Source organism: Dermacentor albipictus, chromosome 10 (genome assembly GCF_038994185.2).
Source record: "Dermacentor albipictus isolate Rhodes 1998 colony chromosome 10, USDA_Dalb.pri_finalv2, whole genome shotgun sequence".
NCBI lineage: Eukaryota > Metazoa > Arthropoda > Arachnida > Ixodida > Ixodidae > Dermacentor > Dermacentor albipictus.
Window position 1 is genome coordinate 16,234,241 of NC_091830.1, and position 26,541 is coordinate 16,260,781.

Sequence of the window (26,541 nt, forward strand, 5' to 3'; positions counted from 1 at the left end):
ACGTGCAGCGGTGCGCACAGAGAACGAAACTATGTCAATTTCCGCCGTGTTCCAGCACCGTTATCATGCTGCTTTCATCCTCTCGCGTCTGGCTCCATGCTCGGGATTGTGGCACTGACTTATACCACTAAGCAGGTGTTCTTCGGGAAGAGCGCGTAAAATCTTTGGTTGCCCGAAACGAGACAAACGCAACAGCTCGCGCACAGTCACCGGAAGTGCGCTACTCAGCAAAAACTACACATTATATATATATATATATATATATATATATATATATATATATATATATATATATATACAGAATAAAGACTGCATGGTCCATGACGTATGCGTCACGCGGTCCTCCAGCTCCGATTTGAGAAAACCCAGGGAAGGAATTTCGCTTGCGGGGGCTAGACGGGATAAGTGGAAAGAGTCTCCATGTTGGCTGTGAGGCTCGCTTCCTGAAATAGTGTGTTCGCGGCACTTCGAATATTTCTGTCTCTTCCGTTCATGAAGCAAGTTGAAAAATTATTGCGGTAGAACCATTCTTAGAGAAGGCGTAACTCCTTCGACCGTATACCCAGGATTTGCTATGTGGCCTGGTGAAGGGCTTTTTAAGAGCTCTAACGTACGCCGTGCAGGTGGGGCCTGTAACAACATCGCACAGGCGCCACTAAGCTGTCCGTAATGATGGGCGCCAGTAAAATTACATCAGTTTCAGGTTTAAGCACTGATGTTGTTTTGCACTTTTAAAAACAGTCCGAGAACATCTAATATGAAAGGCACGCGCTGTGATTGTTATATTTCATGAAATTAGATTGCGGGCTGCCATTCGCAAAATTCTGAGGAACAGCTTATTCAAGGACGAAAGACCTGGTGTCAGAATGTTTAGTGATTGATTAGTGTAGCCATGTAACCCGCATATAAGGCATATATAAGCATAGAGCATAGATAGATGTCAGCATACCTGGCATCTCTCGCCGAACAGCGACACGTTCATTCCTTAAAATTTTTTCATGGCATTATTCACTCATCTTATCGCCTCTCCAGTAATGAATACATCACCTTTGCAAAAATCTCTTCTAGTAGGAGACATCACGCGCTTAACATTACACCATTTTTTGCACGCACTAATACTTTTAAGTATAGCTTTTTCGCTAAAACAATTGAAGCCTGGAATTCGCTACCAGGAACCAACCGTTCTCTCCCATTAAATGAATTCTTATCTGTACTCCCTCAACACTGCGCCTAAACTTTCTTTGTTGCCTATTGTATTTCTTCCATGTATTGTATTATCCACTCCTGCTATAGCCGCAGCAGGGGATGCAGTATGTGTAAATAAATGAATAAATAAATATGCCTAAATATATGCGGAACCACGCGGCATCGCCGACAGTGAAAATCCGCTTGGAGTGTCCACGCAATTGCCATCTCCATAAAACCTCCGATGATCGGTTTCGAACCCCGGCTTCCTAGCACACAAGCTCTATGGTCTAACCGTCAGACAACGGACGCGTGCCTGAAAGGCGGAATTGACTTGTTCAGGCCAGCGCTTGGGACGCTTGGCCCGCCCAGGCCGCGTCGCATTGCATAAATTTACATATAAAAAGTGAGCGTGCGCATCTTTTGGATGATGCCGCATGGAGTATAGACACCCAATGTTGCGACGAGGGCACTTTTGCAGTTTTAAATGCAACAAAATTAGACAAGCGGCTGTAGCCTGAACAGATGTTTATAGTGCTGCAAGTGCTACTGTGCGGTGCAGTAGCCGAGTGCTACTGTATGTCTGGGCTCCTTTCTTTGTTTTTCTCTACTGTGCTATCACTAACTTTCTTTCCCCTCTCTAAGTATGGACAGCTGGGCTAGTTGGTTATGATTAGCATTGTGAAACATAGTTCCCGCGCACAATTGTTGTCTTTCTCTCCTCGTCCTTGTTCTCTCTCTCTCTCTCTCTCCTTGTTCGTCCTCTCTCTCTCTCTCATGTTCAGCCAAGGTAAAAGCAGGATTCAACCATTCGGGTGCTTTCAAGGTGCTCCGTCTCGAAATTATGACGATTTCGGTATGCCTGTGCATAGAGGTAGAGAGGGCCAGGTCGGGAATGTGTGGGGGGAGGGGGGAGCGCAATCAGCACACAACTAAGCTTGCTGCGAGGCTCACAATTGAAATGAAGTCTTCATTCAAGTGCGCACTTATGGACGGTGGACTAAAATTTCCAAGGCCTCACCTCTCACCTCAGGACCACGCTTGCGCACAAGTTGCGAAAGCAGGACAGGAACGTTGGTCTAGTACACTTACACTAAATGTGCACAAGTACAGAATGAACGGATAGGTCCGAAGACGTGCTCGCACATGTGAAAACTATAAGCAGTACAAACAGGAAAGCGCGCTATGCATATATGCCGTACTGTATTTTCACTGAAGAACAATAACAGATAACCGAAGAGAACGATTATTAATAAAAACTTCATATCTGAGGCTCAAAAACTGTCTTAAGTGCAGTATTGCACGTCACAGTGTTTTGGTGTTTTTTTTTTCTATTGATGAGTTTCGCCCCACTACACCTCCAATTAGTGTTTTTCTTTTTCGCTTAACTTTTTCCCACACTTCGCTGTTCTAGCCAAGTGCGTACTTCGAGGCCCTTGAAAAAAAGAATGAGAGAGAAAGAAATAAGGAGACTCCTCAGAATAGTTAGTTCCCAAACTGAGTGCCGTCAAACTTGGAGGAGCAGTTTGTCTTCTAAACGACGTGGCTCATTTTGAAGACGCTCACCTGGCGCGAATTATACAGAACTCGAAAAAGCTTAATGCCCGGAAGGAATGCGTTCTGGCTCGTTGAGGAACCTGCTCGAAAGCGAGGGAACCATGCCGCGGGGTGCGTTGCTTGATGGGCCTCGGGGGGAGCTTAGTTATGCGCTGATCGCCTCGCGCATACGCACACGCCGAGATCGTTATACGGCGCATAACAAGCGCTTCCCGAAAGAGGGCGCGAGCTGTAGCATTCGCGCGTCAATGTCCTTCTCTGCGCCCCCATTGCCGTGCGCAAGTTCTCCGGCCAGAGCGAGCGAATTTCTAACAGACTCGGCTGGAGATATTGCCCGGAGATTAGGCACGTTCCAAAGGGAACGGGTTGTAGAGTAAACAGGTTAAGGCTTTTGACGAGCAGTCCGGTACTTGGTGCATCAAGCATTGCGCGAATTCCCCACAATGCAACGCTGTTATACTACACTGCGAGGCTCAGAAGCTCTGCACGAATCGACGCTTAATGCTTCGTATTTATTGTACGCGTATACACGTTTTCTCTCTCTGATTTGCTTGATAGGAGAGGTAGGTATTAGCACAAAGGTGTGGCGCAGGCTAGGCCTCATCTCCTGGCTACACACTCCGTCTCACAAGTCATTTGCAGCACTCTAAAAGCTGTTAACTTGCCTGTCTTTTCTTTTCTCGCTCTCTTTGTGTGGAGACCGCAAGGCGCGTTAGCCAATAAGAAGGCCTAATGGCATTCGAGGTGTGTCCATTCGCGCCGCGTAGTCTGCTTAGGGACTCTAGAATTCACTGTATACGAGGTGCATGTGTAAAGGTACTAACGTGTCAAGTACTGATGCAACTTAACATGTACCAAGCAAAAACACAACCCTCTAACCTGGCCATTAATCAGACAGTTATGCCCAGAACTATATTGGACCGCGCAAAGATATCGCCTGTGTACGCTTTCTATCTATGGCAGTGCTGCAGACGACTTGTCGGACAGCAGTACTCATATATGTCTAGTAGTCACTCGTATAGCTCAATGTACGTACAGCGCATTTTTCATCTTGAAGCAAGGCTCAGTTTCCTAACACGTGATGCCGACGCTGCTAAGTATTGAGCTTCTACAACTATCGCTTAAGGAAAATGGTGGCGCTAGTGTCTACGTAGGTTCCTTCAGAAGCGCTTCAGGTAGCGCGGGAAAAATGAGAACTACCAGTGCCGGCGCGGTCCACCATTGCCTCGTGGCACTTCCCTACAGCTGGGAGAATATTTTTGCTCGGCAGTGAAACAGACTAATAGTTCACTTAGTCTCTATCTGTTATTCACATACTTTTCATACAAAAGGGGTTGCCATGAGCGTCGTGTGCAATAAACTGCCGTGAAGCTAATAGACACACTACTTATTTTTTCTCGCAATCTAGGACCCCTTTATATATCTCAATAACACTGACCTGCGCCTGACGCCGACTAACAACGACGGCTCCTCCGCTACATTATGATACTGTTACGTGAAATTCTACATTAAATTAAGAATCCCGACCAACGCTGAGCGGCATGCTGATTTTCTTATTTTAAATGACTATTGTGCACCGTTAAGTTCTCAGCAGAAAGTGCCGTTTTTAAATCAGTACTGGCACTTGTTCGATTCCTAAAGCAATGAAAAAAGACGCTCCTTAAACCACGGCTGTGAACCAATCCCTGAATCAAGCGGACGAAGGAATATATATTCCTGTACTCCAAAGGAAAAAAATTTAAAGAAGGCAGCGCTGTTCCTAGGTTGGTGTTTGTTGATCCCAGGCCCCAAACATTTCCCTACTCGTCTGGCTGATGTAAGCACGGAGACTCAGCTGAATCCCATCGACCAAGTCAGACGAATGAAAGAACGCAACTGTAGTGAACGTATGTCTACGAGGCACTTCGAGATGTGCGTTCTGAACGCGCCTGACCGGCCGTGAGCAAATGTTAGGTCTGACGTAATAGCCAGGCCTGATCGCACGCTTAAGCGATGCGTGCTTTTTTTTTCCCCCTGGCAGATGGAGAAAAATGCCGGTAGACGTTCCGGAGAGGGAGGAGAGAACGGTGCACTTCCTACACACATCGCAGGTCTCAGATGGCGCAGCAAACACCGAACGCAAGGATTCCAGGAAACACTGGCGACTCTCTAGGAGGAACAGAATACACTAATAGCCTTCGTGGAAGCGTCTATAGATCCCGAATTTGCGCACGGAGGTTCGAAGCGGCGAACATACGCCTCCACGTTGTTCATGTTCGCTTCCAAAGTAAACAATGAAAAGAGCGCGCGACCTTCGAACCATCGAAGCCACCCAATCCACCTATTGGCTCCCGACAAAGTTCAGCGCATTCCTCCTTTCTGGAAGGAAGGCTCGGAGAGGCTTGCTAGACAAATAAATATATTAGGCGCCGTCCTGAGAGCCCAAAGGTCAGCTCCTTGCGCATATGCAATGATGCACCTCAATGGTGGGGCCTGACGTTCAATATGGTGGAGCAGTGTTCGGCTGCCTCCTTTTATTAGGTCTGTCTCAATCTCCGTTAATGTAGGCCCCATTTCCAGCACCTTTACGGGATGCGATAGTAGCTTGGCGTAAGTGCCAGCCTACTTCTTATTCTTCGATGTAGATGAAGCTTCAGGGAAGGCCAAAAGGCTTCTCCTGCTATGTTGCATCATTACTGTGTCACTTGTTCCCAGGCGTAGAATCTACAAAGACAAATTCGATGCTAAAAAAAGAAAACGGTGGCGACGCACCTTTGCACGACAGTTGCGGTGGTCAGGAGTCTGTCGAAGCTCTTTACTGCATAAATTCTTCCTGATTTCAAGATCATTCATAATGAACTTCTCGACCATTGTACCCCGGATACAGGTGTCGCAAGCTCAAAAAAAAGTAAGGCGATACGTGCATCACTGCAGTTTCTGAAGTCGACAGATCTCGGTAAGGGACTGTAGTTTCTGTGTTCACTTCCGGATGAAGAGACACCCTCAGTGTTTTCTCTAGTTTATTTCCGTCCCCTAAGCTCATTGTCGGTGTCAAGTGTAGCAAACCGGTCGAGCGCCTGCTTGACATCCCTGTCCTTTCTACTCTTCTCTCTCTTATTCATCGATGTTATTGAGCAATGTAGTCAAAGCGTAATGACCATGTGACGCGTAGTAGCAGGGACACCGAATACAAAAGGTTGCATTCACTTTAAGCGGCGACAATTAAACAGAGCTTACTAACGCTTCATTGTTCTGACATTTACAGCGAAGCTGTTTATGGCTTGGTTCAGGCGGATCTAATCTCCGTCAACATAGAGCAACTATTTTTAATACGTGGGCCGATCCCGAACATAGTGCAATACTGAGCCGACTCGCGGCGGAGGTGAATCAGTAGTTAAGCACTCCCCGTACGTGGGCCGGTCCCGAACGTAGAATTTTAACCCTTTACTGCACAATTTTTTTCTTTTGCCTAAAATTATTCATGTCGTTGCAGGGAACCATAACAACAGCTGTACTAACAAAAACAATATCTTCAGTGGACTTTTATAGTTTGTATTGGCAGAAAAAGGGTACGTTGCATATTTGCAACAACGTGCACATAAAGAAAAAGTTGAGGAAAGCCCGGCTTATTGTGTTTCAAACTGTAACATGCATTTGCATGACAATCAGCAAGGGGGAACACATTGTACAATAAAAGGCTATTTCACTTGCTTGCTTGAAAAGGTTGGTTCTATACCTTTAGCAGTAATCAGTAAGTAATGAGAAACGGTGGACTCATTTTGTAGTGTGGTACACAAAAAAGCAATTGGTCTTGTTTGTGGAACAGAGATGCACTCCACACTTAACACAGTAGCTCATGGAGATTCCTATGCAACCAGGAAGCTTGCAGCGCTGCCACTTCTTGCTCCAAAGAACCCAGTGAACCAATTAGCACTGAACCCAATTAGCACTGAGACCTTCGTAGATCACAAATAATACATGATCTCTAGCCAGGCATCCTGAGTTGGAGTTGATGGTCCCTTTTTCTTCTCATCACAGGCTTGTTCTATTGACTCATTGCTAGGCCTTCCTCGCTTTTTCAGCGCCGTCTTCCCAGCCTTGCAGAGTGATGCAGCCAAGTCCATCTTGAACTCAGCCAACGGAAGTAGCCTTTCAGTGTGCTGATCGCGTTTTTTCATGATGTTCCTCTTGTAAAGCAACCAAGCATTTGCAGCTGTCAAGTCAAGGATGTGGAGAAAAACACGAAAATAATCTTTTCGACTTTAGGTAGGGACGGTAAATGGAGATGACGGAGTTCAAAAGGTCGACGCCTCCCATGTTCTTGTTGTAGATGGTGATCACTGCAGGGCATGGTATCTCACTCTGCTCTTTTTTTTAACGATTATACCTTGATGCACTACCTTTGAATGGTATGATCTGTTCATCAATAGACAGATGCTCTTCAAGAGGCACAAGCGACAACTGATCATTGATTGTATCAATGACAGAACGCACTTTCGTAAGCCGATCTCTTCCTGGCGCGTCCTTTGGGCCGAGAGTACTATTGTCAATGAAGTGGGTGTTATGCTTCAGTTTTTCAAAGCGACCCACAGGAAAGTTGTCAGCCACTTGGCTAACCCTGGTTTCTGCACTCCAGTAGCGCCTCGAGTTCCTTATTTGAGTGATCGACATCCACATGCGGCACGTCCCAATAAACACTTCCATATCTCCTGCGGTGGTACAAAGGGCCTGACTCACGTCTTTCTGGAGCGCATACAAATTGCTCTGATCTGCAATTAGCCAAATCAGCGAGCCGTGGAAGAGAAACTTGAAGTATTGGAATGGTGTCTCTAGTTGTGAAATGTACCTTTGAAGGTAACTTTGTCCGGAGAACTGAACTGTCTCCGGATCTCTCACTAGGTTCGCCTTCTTCCAAATTATCTTTCTCTTAGCTTGTGTAGGGCGGTGGTCAGGTGTCGTGCCATTTGCTGTACCTTCGTCCTCGTCAGAGCATGCACTCGACTCGCTTGTGCTGTTACTTAGCTTTTCGAGATCAGGTTGAACATCTGCAGCCCAAACAGACAGCAATATACAGAGAATAAAATAAGCGGTAAAACAAAGCGAAATGCAGATATAGAAAACAAGGTGCCTCTGTAAAGAAGGCGGAATCACTATGCACGGTGTCTTCTGGTTATAACCAAAAAATTAAAACGCAGGAGCACAGATATAAGGGTGAAGCCGTATCGATGCGAGACAGCAGCACAAGCGCACACACACCCTAATAAAATAATTCGGGCATTCCACCAGGCAACACATTTCACACACGATAAATCCAAACAGACTTACACTCGGGGTCATCGTCACCCCCGGAAAGTTCACTGTCTTGGCTATCCGATGGAACTGCTCGGCAATAAAAGCGTTTAGGATCCATTTCTAGTTCGAGAACAACAAACAAATCCAGTGAGCACGTTGTTGCAAATATGCAACGTAGTAACTTGCCGTCATGAGAAGCAAACTATTGCGAGAAAAAAATGTTTTTTGCCATCTAAACGATTAGGAGGATGTATTACACAGCTTAACATTTTTTTTCACAGGATATTCCGTTCAGAAAGGCATTTATAACTGGCAAAACTTACCTGTATAGCTACGTGCTGGCGCGAGCAGCGTGCACCATGTTTATTTGGCAATAGTTGCGCAGATTGAACACAGAGGGCAGAAAATGAAGGTGCGTTTTTCAAACTATTGTTGCAGAAATGCAACACTATGTACAGGAAGAACTAACTGAACTTAGATTTTGTATTTATGGCCGTTTATCGGTATGTTGCATATATGCAACAAGGTGCAGTAAAGGGTTAAAGTCGTGCTGACCCGCGGCGGAGGTGCAGCGGGCGTTAAGCACTGCCCATACGTGGGCCGATCCCGAAGATTGTGCAATACCGGGCCGACGCGTGGTGGAGGTGCAGTTTGCCAGTTTAGCGGCCCACATTCACAGCTTCGCTGATCATCCTTCACAGAGCGGAAGTGCACTGAATATTTTTAGACTGTCAGTTTATTTATCGACACTGTTAATATTACAAAATCCAAAACAAAGGTACAACTCGCGTAAGTGGTTTTAAAATCTGCTACTCAATTCTAAATAAGGATATCGCAACTGTCTGAAGTGCACCTGATTATGCTAATAAAGGCGACAATACTGATGCATATTACACCGCGCTCAGATGTACCAATAATTTGCTATAAGTTATCTTACAATACTCTCAAAAGCATTGTAATAATTTCATGTAAGCTGCAAATCCATATACCAATTTTCTCCGCTTGATTTGCTCTAGCGGATTCAGTTTAGAAAACTTAGGTATCGGTTTGCTTGTGCAGACTTACGGATCTCTGACTTTCGTGCCTATTACATTTTTTTTTAACTTTGCGATTTCCAGAAAAATAATGTATTTGCACGATTCTAACGCGCATGCTCTCTCCTTAAAATAAGAGGTATGTTAAAATTGACTTACGCGGAACAGTCGTAACTATTTCTACTCAAAATCAGAAATAATAATGATACTCAGTAAAAAAAAATCTAATAGCAGGGTAGCTAGCCGTACCGCCATAGAACAGACGTCGTTGTTTTACACCCTGCTTGGCGGTCACCATTTTCTAGTCTGCTGTTCGCCTGTCATAGCACTTTTACTTAACCGCCTTTTGTGAACGTAGTCCAGTGGCAGGATGGAAAACAAATACGTTTTAGTTATGAGGCATCATTCAAGCATAAGGTGATACTTCTGACACAAGAACAGGTGAACCAGGTAAGGTCGCGTGCGTTAAGTGTTCCCAAGACATGAGTCAGCAATTGGCAGCGGCAAATGAATTTGTGATACATTATCTAGAACTAAAAGCGACTTCCTGAGGTCAGCAGACAGCGAAAAAGGATGTATCGTCGGACTTCGACAACAACCGGCAGCTACGATTCAGCTATGTGCGTGTCTGTGTGCTGTTGTATGGACCATAAGATCGTTCGAACACGTCACGTGTCAACTAAAGTTTCGTTACTTGATGTGTGCGGTAGAGTGGGCGCCAAGTAATTATTATTATGATCGTTTTCCTTTTATATTTCAGCGGTAAAATAACTGTGCGTTACAATCGGCGGCGCGGTAGAATTATGAAAATACGTTACATGTTTTTAATCTATCCTAAATCTAAAGTCAGCTTCTCAGAGTTGCTAAAATTCAGCTTTCCTCTTCAAAGACCAACTTCATTCGAATGAGTTCGACGGTTGCCCCAGATAATTCTTAGTTTTTCCATGTGCTTGAATAGGCAAATCGGCGTTGGCCCCGAGATAAACGGGGAAGCCAACTCCATGGGGCCCACTGTGTTTTCCCTGCTTCAATGCATATAAAACAATGAAACCTTTTTGTGCAAAAAAGCGCTGGACTGATTTAAATAAAATGTATTTCATTTCAGAGAGAAAGCTAAGTTCAGAGACTCTATATCAGAAGCAGAATATTGATTTAGGGCCCATAGTATCGTACGAAAATTCCCGTAAACCGGCAAGTTTAAAAAAAAAAACATGAAGCATTAAGTTTACAAATCTGCAATTCTGCACCAAAAGCACACGTTGAATTATAGTACACCTATTCTATTAAACAATCGCAAGCTTTCAAATTCGACATACCAGTTTACAGCCTATACGTAATATTTTCTCAATGCTTGAGATGATATTGTAAAACACCTACTCGCGAACTAGGGGTATACTTCAGAAGGGAATATAATACATTGATTTTGTCCGGTTTAGATGTGTTATTAGGCGAAGCTTACATAATTGTGACACACTCATATAATGGTGATTTACAGGGTTGTGAACTCGATAAATGAGTTGCGGTTGCTTTTTTTTCTTGTTTTTGCAACATTCAACAAATTTTGTAAAAGAGACTTAACGACCTAAATCGAAAATCCGCTTCCTACAGTCACTGAGTTAAAGAACTTTCTTTAAAATTCAACAAACGTAATAAAACTAGTTGCTGGGGAGGCCGAGAAAAGCAATTTATCCGTTAACATGGATTTAGCTATCTAATTCCATGGGATGTCTCTGAATTGATTTAGCTGTTTAAATGAATTCACTTAAACGGAGTTAGCTACCTAAAGCCCCCATGCTAAACCTTGCGTATTTCTCAGAAACGGGGAATGAGAAGGCAACTAGTAGACGTCGACACGATTATGACGTTGGCTTAAAGAAACGACTAAAAAACAAAAAGAAACTCAGTTTAGAGCTTTTAACCGCTATTGTAGCAACTTAATTCTAGCCAATAACAAGCGCAAACAAAAGACTCAAGGAAGCGTGCGCTAAGACTTTAGCGAGTTGCCAGGTGCACACCCTATTACACAACCTTGTCAAGGTGAACTGGTTTTATTTTAAATAATACCGCGAGAAGAAGAAAATAATGACGTTTAGCCTCCTTGTCATAACGAAGTCGCATCCGACACGAAAAATAATTTTGTTATATTCTACATCCTTTCGCTACAACCTGCTCTCACGGCGAAAAGTTATATATTTACTATGATATCAAATTCGATAAATCGCTGTAACTGGTTTCGCTTTATCGATGTTTGACTTGTTATATTCAAGTGATTGACTAGATAAGCGGAAGGTGTGTTATGACAGCTAGTGACCGATTTACCTGACTGCCACAGGGACACTTACTCCGAATGAGAACTCCCGAGGTGTTTTATGCCGTAACTGCTTACAAAAACTACGTCGTTAGCTGATGGCGCTGCTGAAAAGAAAGACAAAAAATGGGAAGAAAAGTTTGCCCTTTCTTTCTTCACAGCGTATAACACTTATTCACGGAAAGTAATTTGTTGGCGTTTGACAAAAGCAGCGGCGACAGCTGCGACAAATAAAAAAAAGTAAAGAAAAAGTAAAGAACAATTAAGAAGAGTACTTCATATCCGATATTCATTATAAGTGTATATTTATTGCACACTGGTATCGAGGAGAAAAAGTTACATTCACTTGCTTATATCTGACAAGACCCTCAAGTTACATTGTCCATTCAAGTGTATAGGACTAAGGAGTAAGTCTTATCGTACGAAGCTAACAAAGACCAACAAACGCCAACAAACAAGTCAAAAAACAAAGCCAACAAACGAAGGCAACAAACGAAGCCAACATACAAAGGAGTAAGCCTGTTTCATAGACACCCATTACACGTTTTCTTTCGGAAAGTACCACTGGTATACCTTGTCTGAAAGACAATTCCCGAGGTTCTTCTTGCGCTAACTGCTTACAAACTGCGTTGTTTACTGTGAGCGGTGCTCCAAGGCAGCGAAAGATAATAAAAAGAAACTTCGCAGTTTACTTCTTCGAAGCGTATAACGCGAGTCACAAATGTAATTTATCACTGTGCGACAAAACGCCCCTGTCGACACTGCAGCTAAACAGAGCGAAATGAGCGGGGAGAAAGACAAGAGACTACGAACGTGATGCAAAAAAAAAAAGAGATGCGTTTATCCTCATCGCAATTGTTTGCCCTTTAACGGCCGTATACGAAATGCCGGGGGTTGTCGGGCGCCAAAAAAAAATAAAAAAAATAAAGAAAGAGCCCAATTCGTTGGTGGTTCGGCGCGACTCGTCTAAATGGGCCTTTCAGGGAAAATAGCCGTCGAATCGGCGCGTTTTTCATCGCGATCGATGTACTCTTTGTGTCCAAGAAGCAAGAGTCGGAGGCGAGAAAAGCGAGACTGAAAAGAAAAAGAGAGACAGAAAGAAAGAAAAGGAGGACCAGCCTCGGAAAGAGGCGTCATTATAGCGCGACTGCGTTCCCCGGAGCTATCGTTAATTTCCAATCAGCGGGAGAGAAACAGGAGTCATTAACGCGCTGCGGAGCTAGAATAACCTAACCGAAATAAAAAAAAGAAGTGACGTAAAACAAAGAGACAAAAGAAAAGACAAAAGAAGCAAGGAGCATGCGATGGACTGGCAGCAACCAGAGTAGAAGCGGCGTTTCATCAGGAGTGCGCGCGTGAAGCAATTTGTTGCCTGTCAAGCAAGCTGGCGGCGTTGCTCCGTTTTTTTTTTTCACTCCTTGATCGGGCAACAGTGGGGCCCGTTTCCAGGCTAACTCCGCCAAATAGCGTGCGACACCCCCATAGCACATGTCCGCCTCCCCTCCCTCCCTCCCTCCCTCCCTCCCTCCCTCCCTCCCTCCCTCCCTCCCTCCCTCCCTCTTTCCTCCTCCTCCTCCTCCTCCTCCTCCTCCTCCATGTCTTCATGTTTCCCCGCCTCCGCACGCCCACAAAACTTCCCTTGGCTTGAATGTGTGTTGGCTTTCATGTACAGTTGTGCTGCGTCCACTGGATATGAGGCTCACAAGGCTGTACTGGAATTTTTGTCAACCACAGGACCGGACTCTCGTCTCTAACGCTCGTACTGCGCATGTGAACGTGTGATGCGTTCTTCATTCCTGTCGTTTTCTTTCTTCCTTTCTCTCCTTCCTCTCTTTCTCCATTTTTCTTTCTCTCCTCTGCAGACGGGTGCACTGTAGAATAGTTTCCGCCCTTAAATGTGAATAAGGGTGCAGATCAGTCCATAACTAAGACCTCTGCACGCTCTTACTCACTTTTAGAGGTGCAAATTACATTGAAATATTGTGCGTAATACGTTCACATGATTAATAATAATTGATAATATCGTTGTTACACCACCGAAAGGTTCATTGTATTCTGATTTTTCTTACGCTCATAAGTGAGAGTAGCTACTCAGGTTGCAAGACAATATATAGACGAGTTATGAGGGAAGACAGAGCTGGGCCGCCTAGATTCGGATCGTGAACCGTATGTCGGATGAAAAAATTAGCCATGTATCAAGAGCTTTTCCGGATAAATCACTCGCCTCGCTTGAGACTTTCTTGACCCCAGTATAAATGTATCGTAAATACAATTGAGTTCTTAAACGCAGGCACGGGAGCATCTAGCACGTCTGCAATACTAGCCTGAGAAAAACGTTATCAGTACAATGTTTTTTCACGATGCTAAGTTATCTATTGCTGCAAATTTGCACAGTTCTCTGACGGCGCGGTATGGAGATGGTGCCAAAGTTCAATTTTTCCTCTCTCTCCTGAAACAAGAATTAATACGATTAAATTTTCCGAATCAACCTAGGTAGGCGTCCTTTGACGAAATACGCAACGTTTCATATGCTTAGGTGGGCCATCTCAATACGAAATTAACAGCTCTTCAAGTTTCACACCCCCAGCGGTTGCTTAGTGGCTATGGTGTTGGGCTGCTATAGCACGAGGTCGCGGGATCGAATCCCAGCCACGGCGGCCGCATTTCGATGGGTCGAAATGCGAAAGTAACAGTGTACGTAGAGTTAGGGGCAAGTTAAAGAACCCCAGGTGGTCCAAATTTCCGGGTCCCTCACTATCGCAAGCCTGACAATCAGATCGTGGTTTTGGCACGTAAAACCCCACGATAATTGTTTTTTAATTTCGCAATTCTAGGTCGATTTTCATCGGCCTATTGCAGTTGTTTCACGCCAGAATATTTGAACCAATCACAACGCACACAAGACTGCCAAGAATAGTTAAGAAACAGCTGTTGATAAATCTAAATATTTTTTTATAAAATTTTCAAAATTTCTCGAAATTAGAATCTCACGGAGATCAGATATCAAGAAGAAAAAGGGGCCCACAGTGAAAAGCAGGAGCTTCATATGTTATTGAGATGAAATTTCCACTTGAATAAAGCTTTCATATTTTGGGGCATACTTAACACCATGTCCTTGCTTTGAGTGATAGAATGCAAATGACGCTCAGATAGATAAGCTTTCTCTTTTCTACAGAATGTTTTGTAATCAAACCCGGGACCTCGAGCTAAGCGGCAACACGCCATAGCCAACAGGCTACCACAGTGACTAATAGCAAGTAGCTCTCGGTGGTTGGGTGGGCGAATGGACGGACGGACGGAAAAATATATGGACGGACGGATGGATGGATGGATGGATGGATGGATGGATGGATGGATGGATGGATGGATGGATGGATGGATGGATGGATGGATGGATGGATGGATGGATGGATGGATGGATGGATGGAAGGATGGATGGATGGATGGATGGATGGATGGATGGATGGATGGATGCATGGATGGATGGATGGATGGATGGATGGATGGATGGATGGATGGATGGATGCATGGATGGATGGATGGATGGATGGATGGATATCCTTAGTTTATTGGGGAAGAGGAGGAGGGGGTTGTGCTTGCCTTTTAAGACAGGGAGGTGGCGGATGCCACGAGTCTCTTTATTTTTGTCCTCCTTCTGCCCTTGCTATAGATTCTTAGGATACATAATTAGTGCTAGCAAATAATGGAGTTTGATAAATATGTCGCCCCATGATTATGTCATGCCTTTTCCTTTGTGCGATGCCATCCGTTAGGCCCCTAATACAGCGGCGGTACTTTACAAATCTCCTGCACAGACATACTTACGTTTTTTCAAATATGCTTGAATTCCAATGCCTATGCCAAGGCGTCTATCACTCTGTTCATCTCCGACATATCATTAAGAATCGTATCTTCCTCTCTACCCATTAATTTGCGTCTGGATCGATACTGCTACATGTTCATACAATATGTCTTGTTATCTACGATATTTCAACCGCGACACTTTGCATTTATATTCATCAGCGGCAAATTTTCGGATATAGCATAGAGTTCCCCGACATTCTGATCTATCTTCAAACCGTAGCGCGCTGTCTCTTGAAATTATATAAAGCTTTATATCAATCAGCTTTATATAAATTATAAAGCTGATCCCTGCGCCTGCGCCGCAGGGATCAGTCATCTCCCCTTTTCTCTTTAACGCGGCGATGCGCGGGCTCCCGGAACTGCTGTGCTCTATCCCTGGGCTTCACCACAGCATTTACGCTGACGACGTGACGTTATGGGCAGCGGCGGATGATCCACAAGCTCTTCAAGAGATCATGCAACGCGGCATCGACGTCGTACAAGCTTATGCGGAGTCAAGGGGCCTGACGTGCTCACCGGAAAAATCCGAATACCTCCTGATCAAGCCCAGCAGGAGTAGCTGTCCCAGGGGATTACCACGGAGAAGGCGCTTCCTTGAGCTTAAAGTCGGAGAACTTACCATCCCGGAGCGCCCCAGTATCAAAATATTGGGGCTAGACTTTCAGAACACGCTGCGCTGCGGGCTTACATTAACAAAATCACAGGGGGCAGGGAAAGCGACAAATGTAGGCTCTGTTCAGACACAGGAACACTCACACACATAATGTGGGAATGCACCTCGCTCCCGTTCTCTCATCCCCCCGTCAGCAGCGAGACTGACTGGACAGCCTGGCTCAGTTCCGGGGACGTCGACCGACAATTGGAACTGGTGGACTGGGCGGGAAAGGCCAAGCAGGCCCAGGGCCTTACTTGAGCCCTAACGCTCAGCCACGTCCCTCTTTACCCTTCCCCCTTTCAATAAAGTTTATCACCACCACCTATAAAGCTTTTTCTCTTTTGATTCTTTTCATTGGTTGTTTGGTATGCAGTTCCATCACTGGGCTTCTACACCCCGCCAGTGTGCTGCTTTTGTATGTATGTGTTGTGTGTGTATGTGTGTGCGTATGTGTGTGCGTATGTGTATGTGTGTGTATGTGCGTATGTGTGTGTGTGTGAGTGTGTGTGTGTGTGTACGTGTGTGTGTGTGTGTGTGTGTACGTACGTACGTACGTACGTATGTACACTCGTATACGTATGTACGTACGAATGTATGTATGTATCCGTGTACGTACGTACGTACGTATGTATGTATGTATGTATGTATGTATGTATGTATGTATGTATGTATGTATGTATGTATGTATGTATGTATGTATGTATGTATGTATGTATGTATGTATGTATGTATGTATGTATGTATGTACGCATGTATGTACGTACGTACGTACATACGTATGTAGGTACGTAAGTATGTACGTACGTATGTATGTACGTACGTAAGTATGTACGTACGTACGTATGTACGTACGTATGTACGTATGTATGGATGTATCGATGGATCGATGGATATGAGCGTTGGAATGGGGCGGTGGGTTGCGCCACCAAGCTCTTGCTAATATATTGCCTACTGCCCTACCTAGGCCAAAGAAGAAAGAAAAAAAAAAAAAGAACCCAAGGAATGCCCACAACCAAATTTTCTGATCCCCTATTGCGAACTTTGCTTTTGCACGTCTCCGTTTTTTGTAGTTTACCTACCTTTTTTCCACCAATCTTCCAATCGCCTCTCACTAATCTATATTGCGCACATCTTTATTTTTCCAGTGCTCTCGCTAAACCCAAGGGCTTCAAGCAGGCCAGTGATTCCTGAATCTACCGCTGGGCAGACGTCTTCACATTCTAGTAAAACATGCTCCATCGTTTCCCTAGCTTTACCGGAGCAAGCACATGCTTCTTCCTTCTTATATATCGCTTTATAGGTGCCTGTTCTAAGGCATCCCGTTATTGTTTTCTCCTATGCTTCCATATATCTATTGTGTTCATTTATCCATATACGAAGGTATTTATCTTCTGTTACCCGAGGTATTTCCTGGCCCTGTATTGCCACTGAGAGAGAGAGAGAGAGAGGGCTCTTTATTAGGAAAACAGAGAAAAACAGAACTGTCTGTTCACTGTTTCCATTGAATACCATAACACCTGATTTTCTAACGCTAAATTTCCGACCTAAATTGTTGCCTTCGTGTCCACAGATATTAGCCGGGCGTTGAAAATCACTTTGCTTGTTAGCTAGCAACACAATGTCGTCTACATAAAATAACCTGGAAGCTACTGCTCTACTGTAGCCGCTTTTTTGTATGAGGGATTAAAACCGATATAGCTTCCTTCTTGCGCCCTCTACATCTTCATTATGTGCGTCATAAAAAGCAATGGGGATAAAGGGCACCCCTTCCTTAGTCCCGTGTTGATAGCAACTTTCTCCTCGCTTCTCATTCCTTCCCATTCAACGCAAACGGTATTTTCTAGGGAAATCTCTCTCAAAAGCTCTAGACAATCGTCACCTAAGCCTTCCCCTTCCAGAATATCCCACAAAAGGTTGCGGTCTGCGTTGTCATAGGCTTCTGTAATGTCTAAAAAGGCCACATATAACGGCTTGCTTTCTACTTTTTATATTTCAATACACTGAGTAAGAACAAATAAGTTATCATCCAAACGTCTACCTATTCTGAAGTCATTATGAAGCTCTCCCGAATTCCATTATTCTCTGCCCATTCTTGCAGCTTTAATATGATTGCCAACATTGCTAGCCTGCATGTTACCGATGTAATGGTCAACGGTCTATACGAGTGAATTCTATCTTTCTCCCCCTTACCTTTATAAATTCATTTTACTTTGTCGCCAACTGTCGTATTTGTCTCTATTTTAAAGTTTTTTCCTATGCTTTCACCAGAGCTTCCTTACTTTTTGGTCATAGTTCATTAATCAGCCTAACGGGAGCATCGTCTAGCCCTGTGGATGTGCGCTTAGGAATTTTCTCTTCGGCTTTCTTCGAGTTGAAATTTGTCAGCACCAGCTCCTTATCCACCTGGGTCCCTTTCATGCTATTTTGTTGTTCAAATTCAGCCTCGTAACTGCCTCGGAAAGATTCGGCTGTTATTTTTCGAATTTAATTTATTGCCGCTTCTCCTTCCAGTACGTTTTCCATCTAGCCAAGCAGCGCCATCTGGAGGGGGCGCCGGCAGCCCTCTTGATCGATCGCGATGGGCTTGCAGCGCCGGCAGCGGGTTCTCCGCAAACCAGGTTTTAGATCATAGTTGCCGCTTTCTCCGAGTGGTGGCGCTGCCGTGCCGCGACTGACCACGTGGCGAGAAACGCGCCGAAATATGAAGTCTTTCACGCAATAAACTGGGCGCATCGGCGATCTTCACGAGAAATGAGAGTTATTGAAGCGGCATCCAGATTGGCTTTATGCACAGGAAAATGCAAATTCCTCTGGACGCCTTTCGCGTTCTTTTTGTACATATGGCCGATGGCGTTCCCCAACGCCGGGTCGCCTAATTTCTAAAAAAATTCCTATTAACATCTTGGCCCGTGCAAGCACTGTACTGTAAACGCTGTCATTTGAACTTAAAATGCAAGAGATAAAAAAAAACGTAGCTGTTCATTGTATTAGCACTTCATCGGCCCGTTCGTCAACGTGAAGACTTTATCAGCATAGATACCTAATTAGGTATGAACACATACCCTTTCGATAGATCTCATATCCCTACGCTCAATTGGAAATTTTAGGACCACCAAGAGCCCTCCTTTTGGGCAAGCTGGTGAAACAACTTATTCGAAGTTACACAAATTACCACGCAAACACGCATCTATACAGATGAAGCACAGAAAGGACAAGCGCTCGTCGTACCTCTACTTCATCTTTGTGTGTGAGTTCACTTGCACCCCCTTTACTAATAACTGAAGATTTGCTGCGAAGGTCGAGAACCCACTCTCCGAAGTATGTAAGCAGTGCTTTTCCAACAAAAAATTGAAGAAAATGTTCCAAAAGCCAGGGGAACTCATGCTTCAAAGTGTTGTTTTCACTGGCTTTACTTAACGAAAATTAACAAAAACATAGACGTTTCGCCACCTATGCGGGTGGCATCGTCAGTACACAATGGCAACAAATGAGAAATACATCCTATTTATCTATGAAACTGCCGTAAACATCCGGCAGGGGGCCACGGTTACGGGTGCGACGGCGACGTCGCACCCGTATCAAGGAACATCTAAGAGATGCTACGAAAGCCACCCATGCTACACGTGCCAAGACAGAATTGGTAGATCATTGTTTATCAAAGGGACACATGTTTGATTTTAACAATGTAACCACACTAGCACGGGAACACCGACGGGGCCCAAGAAAGTTCGTAGAATCATGGTTCATCCGTCGTAATCAATCTTCATGTAACTCTAACCGTGGCCCCCTGCCGGATGTTTACGGCAGTTTCATAGATAAATATGATGTATTTCTCATTTGTTGCCATTGTGTACTGACGATGCCACCCGCATAGGTGGCGAAACGTCTATGTTTTTGTTAATTTTCGTTAAGTAAAGCCAGTGAAAACAACACTTTGAAGCAAAAAATTGAAGAAATGCTTACGCAACAAACCCTAAATAAATAAGAGGAAAAATCACTACCCGAGCAGGCGGCTAACCAGCGAAGCTGTAACATGCGGCCTTGGTGGTTATCGCTAGGCTAATCCCGGCGGGTAGGTTGGTAGGTAGGTAAACGACGGCTTGGTAGGCTGCCAGATCAGCTGTACGCAATTGCTGCTTGTGCTCGGCTGCACGAGGCTGTTCTTGTGCCCGGATTGCAGCATCGGCACGGCGCAAGCGCGCGCGTTCCCGGGTCTGCTGGCGGCGTTGTTGATCGAAAGCTGCCTGCTCTTAAGGAGTACGTATGAGTACGTACGACGTCGCACCACACGTCGCATGCTGCCGACATCGTGGTAGCATGCGCAACGGTAATTTTTTTCCGGTAAACGTACGCGGGGAGCAGTACGTGCTCGGAATTCCCATCACGAGCGCCTTACCATCAATTATGCGGTTCAGGGGCTTGTTTTCAACGTGTTCCTCATTGAAGCACATGTCATCCTGTATGTTGTGTGCGTGATTCCAAAGAATGTATGCACTCCTCACTTCACTTAGCTGAGAGCTTGTAGCCTCTGCCTTACAGGGGTATGAGCCGTTGCATTTCTTTTTTTTTTGCGTGCTTACGGGGGCATGAGCCATTGCTGATGATAGTTGTCGACATGCCGTCCAGCATGTTGTATACGTGATTCCACAGAAAGCATGCACTGTTCGCTTCACATTGCTGAGTGCTTGTAGCCTCTGCTTGACGGGGCTGTGATCTATTGCATTTTTTGCTTGCTCACGGGGGTATGTGCACTTAGTGCTTGCCGGGGTATGAGCCATTAATGATGATAGTTCTCTTTCAACGGACGCGAAATAATCCCGGGAGCTTAGCCATATACACCTTCGCCGTAAAAGAAGAAAAAAAAAGAAAAATGTTTATGGAAGGACGGTAAATGCTGTGTACTTGTTGGTGACTCGTGAGTAGATTTGTCGCTACCTAATTACCCATGTTTCAATCGATATATTAAACAAGCAGAAAGGAAAAACTATGGGTTACTTTTATTAACGGCAAGGAATCCTTTGAAACTAAGTTGGCATTATTTTGCGGCAGAAGCGTCACCACTAACGGTGAAACTGAAGCCGTAACATGCCCAGATAGGATTTCCTTCAACTTCAATCATGCTTCCTCATTGTGACGCCATTAATTTCAATGCATTCTTTCGTATTTTTGAGCGTTTATGGCTCAGCAAAGGTTCTCTTAACTTGCTTTGTTAAAGCTTTCTTGTTTACTTTTTAAATGTAATGCACATGTTTTCTTTTACCTATGAACGGTCAAATAGACCACAGTAGACGCGGTCAAAATTCATGCGGCCACGGCAAGCTAAGCACACATAGCTTACAAAGTTGGCTGATATTCTTCACGGTTTTGAAACGTCTTTTTCGCGTCAGACGCAAGTGTTGGAGCTTTAGGAGCACGAAGGCCAAGTTATTCCAGCAAATATCAATTCTGCTTCGTATGTACGCAGCTTTCTGCATTATCCCAGGTTATTTCACTGTCTGTATCCTATTTTGTCAAATTTCGCCATAGCAAAAGTTAGAAAAAATTATGTGGGCGTTTAGGAATTAGGAAGTAAAGCTTGTGCTTACGTTTCCCGCAAATGAAAGTGGGCCTTATGACTGCACGCAAGACTTTATTGCACACTTTAAATATAACAAATTTAGGTAGTCAATTTTTTCAAGGATTTTTGTACACGGGCTTGCCTACTTATAGGCTTGCCTTTTCAGGGACAATAGTTACGAAATCGTCGATAGCCTTCCATTTACCGTAACTGTACGGATATAGTGTGTGCACATAGTCGATATACAGATAACTAGACGGCTAGCGTAATTTCCGGAGTTTTAAGGTTCATACTTGACTGTCTATAAGGTTCACTAAACAGTGTTTACATGGACTTCGTGTAGAATACCTCAACAGACTTTGCGAGCGTGACATCTTCTGATAGCCTATCGTCGTACAAGGTAAGCACAAAATAACTTCAATAACCTGTTCATGCTTGCGTTACGGTTCTAAAAGATTTTTTTTTACTTTTCATTCTCTTCGTTTGCCCGTTTATTTCCCGTTATTTCATTGCAGACTTACTCTGACAATTACATTGCCGCTTCGTTTCTTCCTTTTTTGTTCTTTTTAGCTATAAGATCCTGGAATAGCCAATTCTTTCTGAGGCCGAAATTTCTGACATTTCGCAGGTAATAAACGAAAAGAATAAAAGTCACGATGTAATTGAAAACACCAAATTGCAGCTAGCGAAGATGCCACTCACTTTGAGCTTATAATATTAATCATCACCAATCACCAAGCTCTCATGCATCCCGTGTATCAACAAAAAAAAAACAACTAATATCTGCTATAGCACTAGATTTTGCACTAACGACTTCGCTATTAGGTTTAACGAATAGTGGAAACCTGTATGCACCGTGTTTCAATAAAAAAACACTAGTATAAGCTTCTGCACTAAAAACTTGCTTGCCAGGTCTAACCAACAGAACTAAGCGTTTATATATAATGAGAAATGGTGCCATTAACTTTATCGCGTCACGCTACATGGAAGCGTGCTGGTCACTCTTGGTCTGTTGGCCGCTATCAGTAGTGGATAATGGATACTTGCCTTAAAAAAAACGAGCAACCAGTACAGAGGAAGCGAACGCCCAGTGTATCTTGGGCGATCGAACGCGAGTGAGGGTCATTGCGCTCTTGCATAAAAAAAAAGTTTATGTATGGGTTGCGGGCTCATTTCCTTTGCCTACAAAGAGCCTAATGTCCCGTAGCTTTACGGTATATTCTCATCATTTTCTGACCTCCGGGAGTCTGGGTTCGCGAGTGCAACTGTTTTATTTTTATAGGCAGCATACTTAGTTCTGTACATACTATAGGGAGAGAAAGGCTCCTGCAGTGGCGTATTCATAACGCCATCATCATGCATTCTCGTTTAAGCTTGCCATTAATCCTCTCAGTTTCCCTTTGAGTGCACTTTCACTGACCACGCATAGTATCTGTACAGTGATGTGCTTTCTTACTGCACGGTGTAGATTGGTCTTTTGCATATTGTTATTCGTGCACTGATACTGTCCAACGTGTACTGAATCTACACACGTGCTGGTAATCTGCACATCACTGGATATTCAAGTGTTGCTAATGTATCCAGCGCTCTACTATGCATACACGTAGAGTGTAGCGGACGATACTTGGTTTATATGATGCTTGGTTTCATTTATTTCACGCCTTTTTTCCTCTTTCAGCCCGTGCTGTTCTTGCCGCTTTTTTTTTCTTCTCCGTAAATAATTGGTTGACTTTATTTTTTACATTTGTAGATTAGGTGGTTCAAGTTCTTTGGTAAACAACGGTGATGAAGGTTGACTTCTGCATTGGTCAGCGGCAGCGAGGAAGCAAATGGGAAACTAAGAATAATCACAGAAGCCGAGCGCATCCTCTCTGCCACTTACCAATGAGGCAGTCGACCTTCATAATCCTCGCTTAGTTAGTCTAGGAGCTGGCCATTACTTCTACCAGAAAATCACAACGCTTAAATGAATAGCCAGCATGATTACGCTAATTACTTGCCTAATCATTTTATTCTGCGTAATCATGTCGATTCTTTAATTAAGCACTTTTACTGCTCGTTCAGTAATTTAGATCAAGGGCTGGAATTGCGCTATCTGCCACAGGCTCCTTTTAAAAGATTGGTGCGGTTAAAAAGTAATAAACACCGCGTATACGCGGACAACTCGGTCCTATACAGAACAGCTCAACCACAGTTGTTGCCATTCCAAGGAAAGCCGCAACCAGAAATTTTAATATGTGGCACTGGACAAGATCCACAACTGTTGAAGTCATCACTGTTCGTGTCACACTGTATTTCATCGACGGTGAACAGCCTAGTCAATGGTCAGTTTTCTGCGAATCAAGGGCGGCACTGCAGAGTTCACTGTCAGCCATGCGTCGCGGATCACGTGATGTACTAGTATTTGATGTTGAAGAAACGATGCGTCACTTGGCATACAAGAGGCATCACGTCGTTTCTCGGTGGATCACAGAATCATTGTGGCATTATGGGTAAATGAACGCGCGGATGAAACGGCTCGATTAGCCAATGAAGAACCGCAGCATTTATCGATCGCGCTTTCAGTTGGACGGATGGTACAAGAAGTCTTCGTTAAACGAAACCTTCGCACAACTGCAGACCAATGTACGCTATGTCACTGGACAACAACAGACGTACTCTACCGCGTTCCCTGGACCCTGACTTAACTGTCAAGTTGTCATCAGGACTGCCCCAAAGAGACACGCCCCTTTCATGCGGACTATGCGGGTGCGTGGCGTTCGCCAATGCCTACGCCTTCCGCATAGAAATGGCTGACACCACATCTTCTGATTACCGTGGTTAAGAAGAAAGCATCAGCCATATTCTGTGCCAGTGTCCGCAGTATCGTGCCCAGGGCCGCTCACGTATCACTGTGTTTAACAGGTTCGGTGGCCAACCCCTATCGTAAAATACAATTTTTTCAACGTAGATGCGACTGCGCATCCTTCCAGAAGACAGTGAATGCATTGTTGCGCTTTCTGTCGACCTAGTGGACATCTAAACGCGTGTGGTATTTCCTGTTCATTTTTTCCTCCTCCTCCTGACCCCTCTTCCCGAACCCACGAAAAGAGAGCCCTTATACACTAAGCGTGAGAATTACCGCCACTCAATTGTGTTAGGAAAATTCTCACAACGGCAACTTCTTCGAATTAGGAAAGAAGACTTCGAAGCTTTTCAAAACATTTACCGTTCATCTGGGAATCGAACCCCTGCAATCACGCTTGGCTGAAGGTCGCGGTGATCTCGCGCTGAATGCTTGCACAAAAGTGAATTTCTTTAAATTCAATTGCGTATTTTGACATCCGAGGACACCCAACTTTCTTATATTTTTTTTATTTACAGATACTGCTGTCTCCATACGAGACATAGCAGGGGGTGGGTCAATACGAAACTTCGAAGATACAAGAACGCCTTTGCAGAATATAACAGGTTAATTGATCGCACAAAAAAGCAAAACAGTTTTACAGAATGCAGATCAATGTTAAGACAACTAATAAATGATAACAGAACATACATTTTTTCCCTTCTGCAGAAAATTGTTCCGTGAGTAGTCGTCTAGTGGATCCATCAAGCTTGTTCCACAATTCGACTGTTGACGGAAGGAAAGTAAATATAAAGCAGTTCAGTTGCGACCTAAGCGAGACAATTTTCATCGAATCAGTGCGCCTTGTGCTGAGCACACAGCTGGTGACGAAAGATGTAGGCACAGAGGCATGAACAATTCGCATGAACTTTGAAACAATTCCGTGAAGCTTGATAAGACGATCACACATGCGTGTCTGAGCCAGCGACTGTGCCACTTTGCGTCATTCTTCATCGTTTAGGTCGATAATTTTTTTTTCGTTAGAAGCTCACTACACCTTATGGATTTGTTAACTCGCTGGAATAAGCGAATTTCTCTTGGGAAAGGAATCGAACTACACCTCAGACTCCAAAACTGACCCAGACGTCGTTCATATTAAATAACGGTACCCGTGCGCGACCTAATCGGAAGGCCTTTCCTAAAACGATTTCAAGAAAGTTAGGCAAATTGGGTGGCGCAGCAGAGTTCAGGGAAAAGTAAGCTAAAAAGCAGCCGGGGAGAAGAAAGAAAAATAAACGAGGACTAGGAAATAAGGGAGAAGCGGGTAAGGTAGGAGGAGAGTATATGACTCTTTCCTAAGCACTAACTTTTAATAAAGGAATACATTCGTCCAAGGCCGTTTCACCAGTGCAGTCGAGGTAAAGCCGCCGTCTCCGGCAAAGCATTATACAAATGAGCTGCCCGTCCGTAGTTACGAACGCTAAGGTTTCAACGCGGGAACCATGGAAATTGCTCTAGATCAGATTTTCGCAATTGCCAGGAGAGTGCCCATCATCCGAAGGCGCCGGAACGAGGCCATAATAAGAACGTGCCGCAAAGTCTCGGACTAGAACATTTGCATAATGCCCTCCCAACGTGCGCCAACGCATACAATCGGACTTCACCCGTTTCCACGCCCTCGCAGAAAACGCAGGCGTCTGACTTTCAATTTTATCTGCGTTCGTTGCAGTGACAACTCATCGAAGTTCTACCGGCTGCGGTGAACCAGTGGCTGCGGTTTTCGGCTATACTTAACGAAAGATCATGGCTTTCATTCGCGGTCGCGGCGGAATGTAATAACCGTTCGTGTACACTTTAAATATGAAAAAGAAATCTAGGGTCTAGTAAGTGCAGTACTTGTACTCCAGAGGGAAATCATTCCCACTTTTAGAACGCCATCATGGCGGTGCAGCAAACGATAACTAAGATTTTGGGGTAGGTACTACACAGTAAACACAACTAAACTCTAAAACATGTTTACACCCTTGGGAACTTCGCCACAAACAATACTCGCCATCCGTGTTGCATGTATTTATTTTCCTCTAACGCTTAGCGCCCGCTACCTGCCTCTCGAGAACGCTGTGTCACGCTCTTAGGCGTCTGCTGTCCGTTACTTGGAAGCATACCGTGTGGCGTGGGCTGCGGATAAGGAAAACATATCCCCTGGGCGCCAGGGGTGTTCAGAGCTGCGCGCCTATTGGCTCTCGCCGCAGGTCACTTCTGCTAGCACGGCGTAACCCAGAGCCG

At 44.5% G+C, this 26,541-nt stretch overlaps 1 protein-coding gene and 1 pseudogene across 2 annotated transcripts in view; both read right to left on the minus strand.

Moving 5' to 3' along the window:
* The window catches only part of LOC135911496 (eye-specific diacylglycerol kinase-like), a 655,226-nt gene that overhangs the window by 495,423 nt on the left and 133,262 nt on the right, over positions 1–26,541 (minus strand). The window lies entirely within an intron of this gene.
* On the minus strand, positions 6,496–7,104 carry LOC135911472 (uncharacterized; annotated as a pseudogene).